This window comes from Sus scrofa, chromosome 4 (genome assembly GCF_054392235.1).
Source record: "Sus scrofa isolate SSC_HxYL_T2T_F1_AM1 chromosome 4, Sscrofa_HxYL_maternal_Yorkshire_Landrace_v2.0, whole genome shotgun sequence".
In the NCBI taxonomy this organism is placed as follows: Eukaryota; Metazoa; Chordata; class Mammalia; order Artiodactyla; family Suidae; genus Sus; species Sus scrofa.
The window spans coordinates 131,237,386-131,255,000 of NC_139386.1; the positions used below are offsets into that span (position 1 = coordinate 131,237,386).

Consider the following 17,615-nt stretch of genomic DNA (forward strand, 5'->3'; position numbering starts at 1 on the left):
AAAAAATCATTTTCTTTAAATGGGTTTTTAAAAAAGGTAGTTTTAACAAGAGCAAATTTGCTAGTAATTAGATGAACCAGTCTTATGTCTTCCAGCACTTGGAAGTATGAAATTCATCAGCCCTCTCAGAGCATTAATTAAAAAGAATTTATGTTTTTTTAATAAAATGCTTCATGTTTTAGCTCCTTTACTCCTCCACCAAATGTGATTATGTGGGGGCTGAAGGGAATTCAGGTTAATATGTTGACACACTTAACAATGCGGGGTCATGTTGCACAATACGCTTGACTGGTTTAGTTCAGCACACCCCCTGACAGGGCCTAATCATCCCCTGCCCTACAGGCAGAGGGAAAGAGAGGATTTTAATTACTGCTCTGTATGCAAGTTTGCCAGCATTAAATTGAGACATAATTAGGCCTCTGAATTTTAATAATTGTCCTAGCTAATTGGGCAGACAAGTACGTTGTGCAGCATGGCGTGATTAGATAATTAGTATTTCCAAATGACAAAATTGGGCTCTTGATTACAAATTCTACATGAAGGGGGAAAAAGGTAGCAAGCAGATCTTTACAAGTCTATTAAGGGAGAGTTTAGCAATGTTAGTAATTTAAAGTCCATTAGGAAGCAATGTTTCATTCTCAGAGCCGGGGGCCTGGGACGAGGGCCTCTGGCCAGCTCTGGCTCCTACTTAAGGCCCCTCCCCGGGGAGTTCTGCTTTCCCTGGGGTCTGCTGCATGCACCCTACCCCCCACCTCCACCCCAAGCTTAGCAGTCATCACTGACCTTGGGTAGACACCAGATGGCAGGTCTAACTCTGAAAAAGATGATGGGATATAGGGAGGTAAAGCAGAGAAAGGGTAATTTCCCAGGTGGGGTGTGAGTGTGTCATCTGCAGTATCTCCTTTGTAAAGAACCACTCTTTCGTTCTTCTCCCAGAAGTCACCACTCTCACTGTATCATCAGCTCCATTAAAATCTTGTTGGTGGAAAAATCTTACATCAGAATATGAAATTTTTGAGGTAGTATCTTGTTGGGGTAAACAGCATGGGCTTTGGAGACTGACCTGGGTTTGAGAGCATCACTTACTAGAAGTGTGACCTTGGATAAATTACTTCATCTTGCCAAAGCTCACTTTTCTTTTGGTAAAATAAAGACGCTTCCCCATAAGTTGGTTGATAGGAGGAAATGAGATAAGGCATATAATTTAATGCACAGTGCCTGGCATGAAGTAAATGCTTAATAAATACTGGCTAAAATGCGGAAGTTCCTGGTGTGGCTCAGCGATAACAAGCCCAACTAGCATCCATGAGGACGCAGGTTCAATCCCCGGCCTCACTCAGTGGGTTAAGGGTCTGGCATTGCTGCGACTGTGGTGTAGGCCAGCAGCTGTAGGTTCACTTTGACCCCTAGCCTGGGAACCTCCATATGCCCCGGGTGTGGCCCTAAAAAGACCAAAACAACAACAACAGATTAATGCCGTTAATCAATAACTTTGGAAAGTACAAGGTGAAGGTTCTGGGTCTGGCTCTTTGCTATGCTGGTACCCAGATGAGGCGAGGGTCCCCAGCTCCTTTGCTTTCGGGGAGAACAACATGGCCCTGCCATGCCGAAATCATAGGGACCGTTGACCTAGGGAGAAGGCAGCGTAAACCGCGTATCTGACCCCACCTCCCAGGGTATCGCCCCAGAGCCCGACTTCTGGCTGCTCAGCTTTCCTCATAGCAGTCAGGAGGCTGGGCTCTACAGCTATGTTTTTCAGGCAAAAGGACTGTTAACTGGATACATACCAGAATCCCTCTTAAAAATGACGGATGGGTGGTTGTAGCTGACAACGTGATGATGGTTTGTTAGGGGAAGCCCGAAAGTTCTGGATGTACATTCATACAGTTTGGGAGGAGGTCCGTAAGGAAAACAACGCTGTCTCCGTGCCTCGGTCCAGGCCAGACAGCCTCTGAGACTGGAGGAGCGTTTCTTATGCCTTTCTCGGTACTTTGTGCCATGTCATTTACGAATGAGAGAAGCCTTCTGGCAGAGATTCCAATTCAGAATGCAGAGTTCTCTCCGTGGGCAAACTTTTATCACCCTAGCATACTCTCTACAGTATACCACACCTAAATAGCAGGGAGAGGAGGACAGCACCCTGAGACTTGAAGAAAAGAGGCAAGTATAGGACGCAGACATTCTGCTAGCAGCTCAGAGGCAGAGTAAGACCTGATTTTCCAGGTTGGGAGTGAGGACAGAAAGAGTGTATGAGCCTCACGCCCGATCTGTATTTCACAATAAGGACACGTCTCCTCTCGGGGCTGCACATCTCCCTGCAGCTCACAGGGATGCAGCTCCGGGCGCCGCGAGCGGCCGAGAGAGTTGGCTTAGAAATGTTAGCCTTGCCGGAGGGTGGGAGAGGGGAGAGCTGTCGAAAGGATGCTCCCCACCCCCAGGCTGGCGCTTCTCTCCCGCTCTTTTTGAAAAAGTGCGTTTATGACTGATCACTCAACACCTTGTTGGTTCTGATTGCAGAAAACACACCTTATAAATATATGATAACCATCCTGTAATAGAGAGTGTGACAATTTACTTCACAGTGCGTTTCAGGCTGCTAATTGATCGTTTCAGTCCAGGGACGATTTGGAATAAATTATAGCCATCAAAAGGATATCACAGCTCACTTTGGTGGAAGGATTTCCACGTCGCGCCGCGTTGTTCTCCGCGGAGCCGACTGCCCCCGCGGGGCGGAGGGGAGGGGAGGGAGCCGGCGGGGGAAAGGAGGCCGGAGCGAGGGGCGAGGCCGGGGCCGGCCTGTGGGCGGGGCCCGAGGGCGGGGGCGGGGCCCGAGGGCGGGGCCGGCCAGCCTGTGGGCGGGGCCGCCGCCGGCGGCGCGCGCTCCCGAGCGCGGCGGTTGCAGGTCCAGGGCCGGACGGTAGAGGCCTCCCTTCCGAGGCGGCGGCGGCGGCGGCGCGGGCGCTCCCCGGCGCGAGCCCACGCGTCCTTCCCCGCGAGGTCCCTGCGCGGCGCGGCCCAGCCCGGCGTGAGTACCCCCCACGCGCTCCCCTCCGCCCCCAGGCGGCAGCGCCTGTTCCCTGGAGGTGAGGGTCTCGGTCGGGCCGGGGCCCTGCAGGGGGCGGGGGTGCTCGCGTCGCGGGGTCGCCCCTCCCGCTCGAGGCTTCCGCTCGGCGGGGCTGCCCCGCAGGAGGACGCGGGGACGCGGAGCCCGCGCTCTGCGCTCCCGGAGCCGGGGTGGCGAGGCGGGGAGGCGCTGCGGCCCCGTCGGGGGCTTTGTGTGCAGCTGGGGCTGCGGCAGCTCCGGTTCCCACGCCGCAGTCCGGGAGGCGCGCGGGGAGGCCGAGGTCGCCGGCCGCGAGGTGGCGGGGGCGGCGGGACCCGCGCGGTGGAAGCGGCGGGGTCGGGGGCGGCGGCCTGTGCGCCCGCCTGTGCGCCCTGCGGGGACGCGGGCGGGCGCGCTCCGCCCAGGCCACGCCGAGCCCACCTGCGGTTCCCGCGCCGTTGGGTCCGCTTCCCCTGCCCGCCCGCCTCCGTGACCGCGGCGCCCTCCGGCCCTCGCTCCCAGCTCGTCCCCCGCAAAGTGCGTGCCGTCGAGCGGGGGTCACCGAGGAGAGACACCAACCCCTGCATGGGACTCGACTTTGGCAAAACAGCGTTTTCCTCCTCCTGTCGCGGGCACTTGCTTGTCTGTCCCCTCCCCCGCCCACCGGACGTCCAGGCCACTCTCACCCTCCCTAAGTGAACGCGTAGGAAGGATGCAGACCCTCCGTTCACACGCAGGAGCCCCCCCCCCCCCAAAACCATGTGCTCCAAGTCAGGCTTGGCGGTGTCCTTAGTTCTTTAGGCTTCTGTCACGCTAATAAATTATGTCAGTGGAGGGCACGGATGTTTCCACGCAGGCGATGTTGACAGCAATCATCATACCAAGCTCTTAGCAAGTGCGATGTCAGTCTGGAGGACAGGCAATATATCCACCCGTTCTCGACACACCGTCTTCCAAGGAAACGTCTGAGACCAGCAGTAAGAGGCGTTTTAATTCACACACCAAAAATATTTTGTGTTTGGTTGACATCTTTCAACATGCTGAAAGAGGGATAGGAGCATTTATCATTTTGTAGGTATTTATCTATGTACTCAAGAAAGTCCCCATAGGAAGGAGGAGGGTTTTGTTTTAGTCCTGTTGCTAAAAGGATGATGTGTTACGTATTCTACCCCCCAAAAGAGTCCCTATAGGCCAGTGATAGAGCTCCCTTTATGAGACCAAACATCTTCTAAAACTGGAAGAGTTGGAATAGTGAGCAGGCTGGTTACGTTTATGGCTCTTTTATGAAGATAATCACTTGCCAGCTTGAATGAGAGACCTGATGCTTATGGCACACGTGCCGGATGGCTGAAAGGATCAGTTCCCTCAGGTAGCGAAATCCGGTCAATTTTCTGTAGAACTGCAGTCTTAATGGTCACTCCTTACCCACCAGTGTTGAAAAGGCTGCTTATACCAGGAGTCCCATGAAACAAGTGCTGAGGTTCAACAGTATGGCCAGGGCCCTGACGAATGACTTCTGAAATCTAAGGTGAGCCTAATCTAAGCAGATACTTTAGGCTTGATATTATGTGATGGTTGGAAGCTGTATTTGCAGGGACCACTCCCGCGGAAGTTAGTTGTAAGGTGGACTCTGCAGGTGTTCACCCAGGAGAGGGTTCTTGGCCCCTGCTCATTCATTCACTAACTTTATTCCTTATCTGTTATAGATCCTTCACTTGGCCATTCAACGCCGTGCCTGTAGGCATTTAATACATAATTGTCGAAATGGAACTAAGATGTGGGAAGTATGTGTATCTTCTTCTGGCTCAAGGAATAGTATTATGAACACGTTAAAAACTGTGGCCTTTCATTTGTACAAATGGAAGACTGAATTGACTGCTCTCCAGCAGCGAGCTAAGGGAGGAACAGTTAGAAATCAAAGGTTTCTCCAACCTGGCCCTCTTTGCAGTACCATGTTTTTTTCCTCCTTGAGACTTTCAAAACAACGTTTAAAGGACTTGCCTGGGTTTATGATGTTCTTTTAATAATTTCAGCATATCAAATTTTTCTTAGAAGGTCCTACTTGTTAGGTGGTGTGCTGGACTGGCTGGTTTTGTGGGAGCAAAGCCTTGTATTCTTAGGTCACATCAAAACTGCATACCCTTTTTTCCCCAGTCTGAAGAAAGAACTGCTTACATTTAAGTCAGGCAGACACATCCCAAGTAGTCACAAGTATACCTGTTTAAAATGCATTTTCATCAGCTTGATAAAAGTAGCAAAATATAGCCAATATGTTTGTTGCAGTTGTTTGTAGTTTTACATTTTTCTTGGATAAAACTTGAAATCAGTCTAATCAGTGCCCAGATCCTCGACCATCCAGACATTTTTGTGTGACGTCTCTAAGATGCATCTAAAGAATGTAACGTTTTGGGAGTTCCCGTCGAGGCGCAGTGGAACTGAATCCAACTAAGAACCACGAGGTTGCGGGTTTGATCCCTGGTCTCGCTCAGTGGGTTAAGGATCCAGCGTTGCCATGAGCTGTGGTGTAGGTTGAAGACGTGGCTTGGATCCTGCACAGCTGTGGCTGTGGCGTAGGCCGGCAGCTATAGCTCCGATTGGACCCCTAGCCTGGGAACCTCCATATGCCATGGATTTGGCCCTAAAAAGCAGGAAAAAAAAGAGAGCGAGAACGTGACATTTTGTGACGTGCAGGAGTGGAAGACGGTGAGAATGACTTTATCCTTAGCCCTAATACTGTGCTGTGGGAACTGAAACCAGGTAGCCAAGAAACGAGTGTGAACTAACGCAGTCCACCGTGTCAGAGGTCATGTGCCCATCTGAGTGCGTCCTCACCTCTAGTCACCTAGGACGTCGCTCACTTACTGCAGTGATGCTCCCACTGCTGCCACCGCTCAAACCTATTTGGAGCTCTTCATTTGGGCACTCTTCAAAACCCACAGCACATCTCGCTAAAAAGCCCTGGGGGTGGGAAAGCATCTTCCTCCAAAGACATTTTGTGCCTGGAAGAGTAAGGTAGGTGATCAAGTCAGATGATATAATTTTGGGTCAAAACAATGGGAAAGACAATTAGCTTCCGAGAGTAGCTTTAAAATTAGTTTTAAAGTCATTTTACAATCATCGCTCAAACGAAGGCAGCACCATTGAAATAAGGTGCGTGTGGAGCGTATAGAGTCTCTTTGATTATCAGTAAATTGCTATTTAACAGTCTCATGTGTCTCTAGTCTACTGGTATATGCAGTATAGAGACGTCTTATTTCAGAAAGCTGTACTGTCAAGAATTTGGTTGATCTGGATTTTATGAGAGTTCACTTTGGCTGCTGTGGTTACAAAAGCTGTTAAGGTCTAGAAAATGGGACTGGGTGGGAAAAATCCGAGATGTCATGGCCTAAAATCAGGATTGCCCTGTAAAGTTCTATAAATTCGCTGCTCCACATTCCTTGAAATATAAAGAAGTCATACTCAAGAAATTACATCTGATCTGTATTCTATTTAGTGAACAAAGCCGTAACCGTTATCAAAAACTTCAGTGATCCTTCACCTGAAAGGTGAAGTCTAAGCTGTGGACTGAAACATTGGTCATTTGTAGGGACCCCACCGTAAATACGCAGTGGGACCGCTGTGTACTGCTATAAGCTAACTCTACGCTGTATATATACTGTGCAAAATACATACGCTGTATGCTGTGCCAAAAAAATCAGGATGCGTGTCGTGAAACTCCGTATGCAGTGAACTCAAACTCTTGTGATAGTCGAGACGAGAAGGGAGAAAGACACTCAAGGAAAAGAGAGAGAGGGAGATGGAAGGAGGAAGCCCGTCTGAATCATGTGGCCTTTGAATCAGAATTAAAGTCATTTGAGGGACGCATTTAGAAGTAGTTTCCAAAAAACCATCAAATAATTCAGCTTCAACTCCAGCTGAGACGGTACAGAGAACCAGGAGAAGCAGAAAGAATGTAATGAGCTGAGTAGGAGTATTTCTAAAAACTCGGGTCTCATACCTTTGGTGTTACGTAGAGGGCCGTGGGACCATTGGTGATGAGCAGCGATCCAGGCTGCAATGGTCAGGAGAGATCGAGGCCAGAGGACAGAGATGAAAGAGCCTTCCTGCTGTGGCTGAAGGTTGCAAACGCCGCCGCACTTGTCGAGGGAGGGTCAGCGGGCAAACAAACGGCGCAGCTGTCCCCAGTCACCAAACGTGCTCCTGTCCTTCCCCCCAGAGTTGGACTGGATGTGGAGATGAACCACGTTTGAGCTGTCGACACTTACAAGGTCTGGAAATTCGAGTTTTGTCTGCTTTGATGAGTTTGGTTATCGCTCAGAAAGGAGAGGGGGACCTGCCGGGCCCTGGACACCGGTTACAGACCCCACTGAAAGGTCACTGAACAAAGTGGGCAGATTCCAGGTCTTTTCTGGGGCAAAGACTGTTTATTAGCAGACGGAACAGCTCCTAATTTTTTTTTTAATATAATGATTTTTATTTTTTTCCTTATAGTTGGTTTACAGTGTTCTGTCAATTTTCTACTGTACAGCATGGTGACCCAGTTACACATACATGTATGGATTCTTTTTCTCACATTATCATGCTCCATTGTAGTGACCAGACATAGTTCCCAGGGCTACCCAGCAGGATCTCATTGCTTATCCATTCCGAAGGCAATAGTCTGCATCTGTTAACTCTGTGTTCCCAATCAGGGTGGCCCAGTGGTCTAAGGCACCAGACTCTGCCCATTTTGTAATTGGGTTTTTTTATTTTTTTGCTGTTGAATTGTATGAAGTTTTTTTTTTTTTCATATTTTGGAGATTAAGCCCTTGTAGGTTGCATCATTTGAAACTCTTTTCTCATACTCTGTAGATTGTCTTTTTGTTGTTTTATGGTTGTTGTTGTTTTCTTTAAGCTTTTTATTAATTTATTTTTTTCCCCACTGTACAGCAAGGGAAGCTCCTAAATTTTATGTTCCAAGTGCAGGAGGGCAGCAGGTCCCCAGCAGACCCGCAATAGGTGATGACAGTGGCGGAAAAACAAGTTAATAGCGATGCTGTCCCTCCTTTTGAAATGGACAGCCTAACCCTCGCGCCTGCTCATCTTCTGTGCATTTAAGAACCAGCGGGATAGTTCTTAGTTTGGGTCTAAATGTTAAATTTTCAGGCGCTCCCGTCGTGTCCCAGTGGTTAACGAACCCAACTAATGTCCATGAGGATGTGATTTTGATCCCTGGCCTCACTCGGAGGGTTAAGGATCCAGCGTTGCCGTGAGCTGTGGTGTAGGTCACAGATGCGGCTTGGATCCCGCGTTGCTGTGGCTGTGGTGTAGGCCAGTGGCTACAGCTCCGATTCGACCCCCGGCCTGGGAACCTCCATATGCCATGGGAGCGGCCCTAAAATGCCAAAAAGAAAACTTTTTTTTGATACAGTGTTATAGCTTTAGGGTTGGGGGCCCATGTAGTTATAATTGAAGACGTCAGGTTGGCGTAGGTTGAGGCCTGTCTCTTTCAGAAAGAGAAGCTCGTGGTTTTAGACTGACGGAATTCACGTGTAGATCCAGAATATAGAAAAGGCAGGAAATTTGCACTGAGACTTGGGAAATAATCACGGGGCAGAAAGGGTCCTCGGGGGACCAGGAGCGGGGACCAGATTTATCACCTACCAGTTGTGTTATTTGAAGCGAATTTTAGTCTATTCCTTGTGCACAGACGGTCTGTACTAGTAATAGCCACCCAGTCTACTTCGAGGGGTAGTTTTCAGCCTTGTCTGAGATGAAGCAAGTGGCAGGACTTGCTTTATAAGTGACCTGAGTGGGCGGGCTTTTGCGCGCAGCCGCAGCCTGAGTTCTGTCGGCGAGCCTGAGCGTTGCAGCCCTTCGCTGTCTGGACGCTGAAGCCAAAGTGCGCCCATGAAGGTGGAGACCCGACGTGGGGAACGGAGCACGGGCGGGTTTTCACACGGATCCGGAGACGCGTGGGCCGCGCAGGCATTGTTCCCGCACTCTCAGGCTTGTAGGACGGTCCCCGTGGCCGTTTCCTACAGACCGCTTAGAGGGAAAGAAACCTGTCACGTCCAGATCTGCAGCATCGGCACAAAAAGCACAGTCTCCACGTGGGACGAGGAGCCAGACTAGCAGGCCTTGGTTCTTATGCCTCCAGAAGTTCTTATCTTAGAGAGGTTTTCCATGCCCGTTGCCACCTGCATGTCGTAGAAGAAAAGAAGAAGCTGGACGGAGTTCCGCATGTGGCTTAAAGGGTCGGCTGTGTGCGTGTCTTTGCCGTTGTCATCTCCCCACGGCAGCAACCCATCGCTGCTGCCGAGACCGCCCGCGCCCCGACCCTCGCAGCCGTGTCTTTCGTTCCCTCTCACTTCCCTCCGTGTCTTCAAAAGGCACAGAGGCTGCCCGGCCCTCTGCCCGAGAGACCAGCACAGACATCGGCCCCCGCCGGCAGGGCCGTGGCTCCCCAAGAGGAGAGGAGAACGGAGGGTCTTGGGGCTGTTAGACTCTCGTCCGCCCCCCAAAAGAGGAAAGCGGTGCCCTTGCCCGAAGCCATGCTTGGAGGGTGTTTGCCGGAGGTTGGCTGCGCATCCTTCAGAAGGTCACCCCGCGGAGGCGCAGCGTGTTGGAGCCGTGCAGCGTGTCCGCTCCAGAGCAGGCCGTGTGATGCGTGCCCCTTGGAATATCGGATCTTCTGGTTATTGCTGAGTGGCTTGGCACGTTGCATCACCTCTCCTGAGCCCCAGTTTCTTTATCTGCAAAATGGCAGTAATAATGGGGTCTCCTTCTTAGAGTTGTTGTGGGTGAGGCTTGTGCTCCGCTAGGGGAAGCTAGGTTCTTAGCCTCTGGAGCGTGGGCGAGGAGTCAAGAAACAGAAGGCAGATTCCCCTCTTCAAGGAGCAGCTTAGCGTGAGGTTGGAAGGGACCGAATGAAGGGAAACTCAAGGAACAGCCCGGGCAGAGTCTGCCAGGACGGGGGCGCTGCGACAGAGCTCAGAAGACAGGTGGGAATTTCGTTCCGAGGTCTGCAGGCTGGGTGGGGTTCAGATCTGTCTGGTCGAGGTGGGAAGGCCTCCCGATGGCCAGGAGGGGTGCTGAGAACACCGTGTATGCAGCAGGCTGGAACATGCCAAGTGCAGAGTAAGCCAGTTTTTAAGCCAGATAGATGAGTGTGAGAATCCCGTCTCTGCCTGGAGGCCTTGGTTGGACAAGGGCCGCAATGTCTTTCGTCTCAGCTTCTACAGCCCCGCGCGATGGATACCATCGTATCATTAAATTGCAGGAAGGAAATGAGCGATGGGTATCATCGTATCTCATTAAACGCAGGGCTGAAATGAGATACTGTCTGTGATGCCTGACATGGTGGCTGGCATCTCACCAGTGTTTGGTTACATGGCTGTTCCCGCGGTTGCTGCGGGGCCAGTGGGGGAGCCTTCTTCCTGAAGAGCTGTCTCACCTTGTGTAGACTGCTGGCGGAAATCGAGCCCAGACCAGCCGGGGAGAGCCGCTGGGTGGCGTGGAGCGGAGGCTTCAGGGCCAGTGTGAGGAGCCCAGTGGGCTGATCAAGGCTGTCCGCGCTCTTAAGGTTTTGGAGTGAAGGGGGCGTTTAGGATAAATCAGTCTCGAGACGCCCCGAAGGCTGTCCGGGGGAAGGAGAACTCACTTGTGCCTGGGTAAAGTGGGAAGGGTCTCGGTGAGGACAGTGGCAGGGGCACCAGACCAGGTCGAGGTGATCTCTCTAAAGTGTCTTTCCTCAGAAGAGCTTTGAGCTCAGCGGTGTGGAGTAAGGGAGTGGTCTGGTCTGGTCTGTAGACTCCTGCCTAACAGTTAACGGCAGGTGTCTGGAGGAGAATTGGTACAGACCCACAACTCCAGAAAGCAGACCACCCCCAAGACGCACGGAGTATAAAAGCCGGGAAGGAACCTAATGCTAAATAAACCATAGACCGCACTTCAGCTTAACTCCCTGCCCTCGCCTGCGAGCCTGTCCCTGGCTTTCAGGCCGTATAGGTCGTGTATGGCCGTTTGGAGTTGGAGCTTAGGGTTGTAGTACCAAGTGGCATGGGGTCACATGGGGAGGTTGCTGCCAGCAAAGTGGTAATTTGATGACTTTATTTGGTGACAGTGTGATTTGGATGAGAAAATACTCCCTTCCCTGGGGGATTGGAAGTGATTTAATTAAAAGCACAGACCTAGGAGATGGGTTTGGCTCCCGGGGCTATCGGTGGTGGTGTTTCTCATTCTCCCCTCACCACCCTTTTTTCTGTCACCAGCAGCTTGGTGATGGGAGAAGGCGCGGTAGGTAATTGTATTTCTAAGGAAAGTCACACTGATTATAGGGACGCCAGTTTTTAAAACGTGAGGAAATTGAAACTGCCTGTTGTTCAGCGGTGGGCCTTAAACATCTCAAATAGGAAGGACCGCTGACAGCCCCTCGTTTCCGGACTCTGGCTGCTGTCGCTCTCATTTGGCTGCAGGGGCAACATGGTGCCCAGAGCCCTGGGGCGTCTGAGGGGTCACGGTCGATGTGGCTCGGCATCGATTCCCTTGGAAGGAGGATGCTCAGGTAAGGGGACTCTGTGGGATGGTTGACAAACACAGGAAGGGGGCACGTGACTCAGGGAAAGGCCGGCCCCGCAAGGTCAGAGGCAAAGCCAGGCCTGTTGCTTCTGAGCAGGGCCGAGGCGTGCGTTTCATTTTTCATCTCCAGAGTTTATTGAGGTCATCTGCGGGGGGGCGGGGCATGACGTTGTAAGGCTGACCAGGGTGCCCGCACACGCGGGTTAGATCTGGCTGCTGACACTCCTTGACCCTCCAGAAGACTGCAGAGGAAACCTGTCACGGGAGAAGGAAGAGGGGGAGAAAAAGACATCTCCTCGCTTGTAACAAAAGATGTTTTGAGTACATGGTATTTGGGGATTTCTAGTATCCATCCGACCTTCACAGACCATCCAGCGTGGCTCCTGCTGAAACCCTGGCCAGAGAGTTCAGACCAGGGGCAGGTGGCAGTGGGCAGAAGGTCTTCGGGGTGCTTGCTCCTGGCGTTAACTTAGCTGATAGAGCCTCTCAGGGACCAAGTCTTCCCTCCCCGGTGGGTGGGGGCCCCTGAGTCTTGGGGGGCGACTCGGGGCAGGTTTTCGCCGGGCCCCTCCGCCAGCCCCTCTGCCTTCTGCTGCAGTGGGACGGCTCTCCTTCTTCCTCCTTTTTCAAGTAAATGAATTAATTACCAGGCGTTTAACTTTTGCCAGACGCTCTCATCACGCCCCGAGTTGTTGCTGGGCGGCAGGGAAGTAATAACATTCGCAGTGAGGGGCAAATCCTGTTAATGAACAAATTAAAGTTCAAACAGTGAGTCAAGTTCACAACCTCTTCGTGGCTCTTCTCTTTAATAAGAGTTATACATGTTACTTTCCTCGCTCTGCTCTCCCTTTTATTACTTTTTAAGCTTTTCATCAACACTGCTGGGGCATATTTGAGGCTCCCAACCTTTCAGCCCTGACGGGACGCGAGCAGTTATAATCCCGTCTTAATTTGGCAACTTTTGTAAAACACATAAAGGGCCCAGGGTCCCCTTTGGTCGCCAGAGCCCTGGGCGACCCTGTGGCTTCCCCCCCTGCCAGGGCTGCTGGGGCTGCTGTTCTGGATCTGGGGCTCCTTCCTCTCCTTGACTCAGCCTGGCTTCGAGGCTCAGCCTGCCTGGTAGGGCTGGCGAGGGTCCGAGCCCTCGCCTCCCCTGCTCCCTCTCTGGTCAGCCTCACAGCCCAGCGTATCCTAGGCCCTGGGGGAAGGGGAGGCATCGAGGAGGAGGAGGAGCCTCTGGCCTAGAAGCCGGAAGCTCTTCGGGGAGAGGAGTTCAGGGTAGGAAGGGTGCCTGCCCCCCTGCCAACCCCCCTGCCCCCCCACCACAGCTGCTGTGCTGTGGGGACCTCGCCTGCAAGGGCACGGGGAGGCCCGGACTCCCCCTTGGCCCGGTTGGCGTGGGGCCGGGGTCTGGTGGAAGGAGCCCCGGAGGGGTTAGATGCCCGCCTGCTTCTTCCTGCGGTCTTTTCCTGCCTCTGGTGTGGATCGCGTGGGGGTCTTTTCCACCCCCTCGCCTGGCTTCTCACCACCAACCCCTGATATAATCTCCATGACAACTGCAATCTAGGAGCATACACATAATAGAGATGAAATAGACAAAAGATTAGCATGCCATGAAAAGTACAATAAGTTTCTTATTTAGCATTTAGATAACTGTCTTTCCTTCGGAGCAAGCTTCAAAGTTGAAGCCAGTTTAGACCAAGAGGATTAATTCTCTCTCCCGCATGCTTCATTGAATCTCTCATTACCAAACTTTGTCTGTATTGATGTAAGATTTGATTGAAGATTAGAGCATTTAGCAAATCTTGCTTTTCTGCATGTCTCAGGTCCTTTCAAGCAGGGATCGCCGTGCCCAGTGGTCAATACCCTTACTTTTATCCAGTGTCTGCTTCATTTAAACTTAATCAACTCCATCAATGAACTGGAACAGGGAAACGTCCCTGCGGTAAGAATGTTGTGCTTTTGTAGGATAATTCTTTGCTCTTTCCCGAGCCGTTGGCGTTAAACCTAAAATTGCACTATGATGAACTTTTTTTTTTTTTAATCAATATGATAATGACAGTGGGGCCTGGATGCGCCGGTAGGCCAGGCCTTGGAGCAGAGCGGGACCTGTTTACCGTCCATTACCACGGCAACTTCTGCTCTCGCGGCATCCGCCTCCTTTTGTGTGGCGTTAATACCTTTTCTTGCCTGACGTTGAATATTGCTCAGGCTGGGAAGTGATGCGTCTTTGTGGGGAAGGCTCGTATGTCACAGCGCGCAAGTGAAGCAGACCGATTGGTCGTGTGAATTATCTGACTTGCTGCAGTGAATTATTTGCCCTGTTTCCCTACCTAGTCAACAAGTTCCTGAGCTATAGTGGAGGTCAATCAAAACTGACAGGCCGCGCGCGAGGGCTTTCCTGTGTAAATCTGGCGCGCTCATCCTGGCCAGGCCGGCCCTGGCATCTGTATATCATTTTTATACTGCTACCAGTAGAGCAATTTCGAAAGTATTTGCAAGGAAAATGCGTGTCCCCATCTGTTCCCGGAAGCATAAATGTGCCACCTTCGGGGGGTTTTCACCGGTGATCGTATCTTTAATGATCAACAGACGAGTGATGTATACTCTTCCATAAAATGGGGTTTTCTTCACCTGATTGGGATTGGCTAGAATAAATAGCTTTTCCATATGTTAGGGAGATAAAATACAAGATTAGCAGAGGTCGTTTGTCGGCTGGTAAACAAAAGAAACAATTCATTCCAGATAATCTTTGAAAAGAAGCAGTGACAAAATGAAGTTGCAATAACAGAGCATCTCAGGCCCCACATCACAACACAGACCTTGTTCCTCCTTGGGAAAGGAGCCGTTTAAGAGCAGATGCTCTGAGTCTTCTAGAGGACTCTCGTGGCTTCGTCTCGGGGCGGGGCGTGGGGGGGGATCAGGGTGCGAGGCAGAGGCTAGACTAATGCTTGTTTATTTCTGCATTAGGTCTGTTCCTCCTTTCCCTCACCTGCTGCTCACCTGCCTCACTGAAGCACCCCAGGTAAGTTGGCGGGTGATGGTTCAGAAAGCAGGAACGCACCACCCTGCTGAATTGCTCGCAGGCCTCCGGGGCATGGGGACTGCTTGTCTACTTTAAAATAAAAGTCGCCTTCCTCCTTGGGAGAGCCTCCTCTCCTGTAAAAAACGGTGACCTCGGAGGGCTGGCATTCCAAAGCCGTGCCAGAGGCGCCCCAGGGTTGCCGTCCCGCCAGAAACCTCGCAGGGAGTGTTCTTGGTGGTCGGATCCCATCTGTAAGGGTTCCAGTCCAAAGATGCAACCAGGCCTCCACCGCGTCTCACCACGCACGTACATTCACACGCGTGTTCTCTGCACTCAGCACCCGAGAGCGCCCCTCCCTCGTTCTCCAGGTCCGGACACTCCTAGTTCTTGGTAACATTTGGAAGCTTCTCCTCCAGGATCTCTGTCCAGAGGTTGCACCTGCCTGCCAGGAACCTCCACTTCTGCTTTGTGTCCAGGGTTCATAGAGGCCCTCCCGTTCTGCAGAGGACTGACCTGCGTCTCAGGACACCTGAATCTAAACAATGCCTTCAGCCTTTGAGCTCTCTAGAAAATAGGCATAGAGCTGTTTAGACCTGTTTTCGACAAGTCCAGAATTGAGAATGAGAAGTCGGGGTGGAGGGGGTGGTCGGTCTGCACGTTGAGAACAGGACCAGTTAGCAGATGAACTTTAAGCTGGCTCTTGATGCCTTACGGTTATATATGGTCATTGACTTTTTTTTCTCCTAGGGATAATGGGAGGAAAAACTCTGTCTTTTCTGTATATCTTACTGCCCACCTCATATTCCCGAGAATTTTTTGCTCTTTCCAGATGCCTCCGTCTCTCACGGGAGCAGGAGTGTGTGGGTGTTAGCGTCTAAGTGAGAAACCTGGAACTCAGGCTGATCTCTCTTAGCATCTTAAACCCAAACTTGTGTTAATTTCCTGGCCCGCATGAGGTTGGGAACAACAGACAGGACAGTGTCAAAAAACAGCTGACCCTGAACCTGGGGCCAGAGGAAGCTGGAAAGGCCACTGTCAAAAGATTTTCTTTTAAAATTTCCCCTTAAATTTAGAAACCGTCTTACAGGCCGGGTTGCAGGTGGACGGACAGGCATAGACAGTGTAAGACTGAGAAACGATCACACCTCGCCTGATCTGAAGCCAGGTGCACTGCAGGAGTGCACTTCAGACTCAAAGAAAGGAGGTCACACCTGCGGTTTCCACATTGCATTATGATACACTGCTGGCCTTGTCTTCCGTGAGTGTGCTCGCCGCAAGGACATTTTGGCATGTGTTGTGTACGTATAAGGCATGATTTGCCCTCAACTGAGAAAGCTGTATTTCCCGATTCTATACATTTTAGTTTGAAACCCATTTTGCATTCAGTTCCTGTGTTGTTTTCATAAAATGAAAGGAAGTTAAAAAAAAAAAATCTGCAGTTGGGACATTTCCCACTCCAGGCTCCTGTGCCCAGGGGTCCTGCCTAACCCACGAAACTGCCAGGAACACGGCTGTCCGCCCGGGAGCAGGTGACATCGGCAGAGCTCGGCTTTGGGGCTCATGTTGGCTGAGGCCCTGAACCATCGGACTTCAGGCGTCCAGGGTTTTCCTGAAGCTGGGTGGGAGGGCCCTTGGCGGCCCATAGCCCTCGACTGCTTCAAAGCCCCAGACCTCCTACAGGTGCACATCCATGGCAGAGATGGAACTCTTGGCAACTACAGGGCAAGGATTAAAACATTTTAAAACAAACACACCATGTTTGGGGGAAAGTTACCTCCGTGGACAATGCTGTCTCTTGCCCTGCACAGCGTCACTCAGTTTGGGCTTATTTCACTGATAATGTACTTAATTCCACATAAACTACTAGGTGTCTGTATGTAACAATCTTTTTTTTTTTTTGTTAACCAGTTTTATGAAAACAAGAGCCTTTCCCACCTCAGAAGAAAGTATTGACCCTAAAAGTCTATTTCAGATATTTGAAAACACACGGGCATATTCTGCCTCAGATTGCACGATGCAGTAGTGTGTCGTGGTGATTGTCTTGTAGCTGCCTCTTAATGTGACAGGTGTGCTTCGTGCAGTATGCTATGGGGAAAGAAATGAAGCTTTTTAGGATGAGCTTAAGGAAATGACTATTTTTTTAAGGAAAATAAACTCACTCTATAAGACAGAATGAACTTTGAACATTTGGTATTAACAGTCCTTAAATTACCAATAAAATGCCACCTAGATTTTAAAGATGCTGAGGTGTTTAAAGTGATCAGGAAATGAAAATTGGAGGGGACCTCAAGTTTTTCTGTTCCGTCTCTAAGCAGCAATAGTAGCAATTCTTTCAGTCGCTCCTGGCTTTTACTGGGGATTTTCCTTTTGTGCCAGAAGGAAATAGCAGGAAAGCAACTCGTATGGTTAATAGCCTCCATCTAAGGAACAGAATTTCCAGGCAGAGTTTGTGGTCACTGTTAACAGATATGTTTTAATTTGGGGTCAGAACGACTGGGTTCAGCTCTGAAGACCCAGAACTTTCCCTCTGGGGGAGGGTGAGGAGGAAGCCAGCAGAAGTTTTCGTGTGTGTATCTGTGTGTGTGGCTGCAGGGGACAGAGTTCCTCGAGCTCGGTTCAGGGCAGCCTTGGAGCCCGCGACTGCGGGGCGGCTTGTGGGTGGGCGCCCTGGGGGGCTCGCTCTCTGCCACCCCTGCAGGTCGGCTTTGCGCGACGACTCCAGGTCCCTTCTTCCCGGGTGCCGGGGCCGCGGCCCGGAGAAGCCGGCTGGTCGTCGGGGAGCGGGCGCGGGGCCATGCCGCCCCCCCCAGGGCGCTCGGGGGCCCCCCACCCGCCCGCCGTCCAGGGCACCGCTCCGCGGGAGCCTTCCCGGGCACGTGACCGCCGCGGGCGACGCCAGACCTGCCGCCCGGAGGCGCCGCCGCGCCGCCCCGCGGGGACCGCGCCCTCGGCGGGAGCCCGGGGCGTCGGGGAGCGGGACCCGAGCCC

The 17,615-nt window shown here is 51.6% G+C and overlaps 1 long non-coding RNA gene across 6 annotated transcripts in view; it reads left to right on the plus strand.

The window, feature by feature from the left end:
- The first annotated feature begins 2,929 nt into the window (after positions 1–2,929).
- The window catches only part of LOC100621315 (uncharacterized), a 77,675-nt gene continuing 62,989 nt past the window's right edge, over positions 2,930–17,615 (plus strand). For 3 of the 6 annotated variants that reach the window (XR_014844839.1, XR_014844836.1, XR_014844838.1), the window contains exons 1-2: positions 2,930–3,025; positions 14,573–14,627. This is a non-coding gene — a long non-coding RNA (uncharacterized LOC100621315). Of the gene's footprint in view, positions 3,084–3,899; positions 4,115–4,749; positions 7,312–13,428; positions 13,548–14,572; positions 14,628–17,615 lie in introns of all 6 variants that reach the window. The other 3 variants (XR_014844837.1, XR_014844840.1, XR_014844841.1) reach the window with 2 other exon arrangements.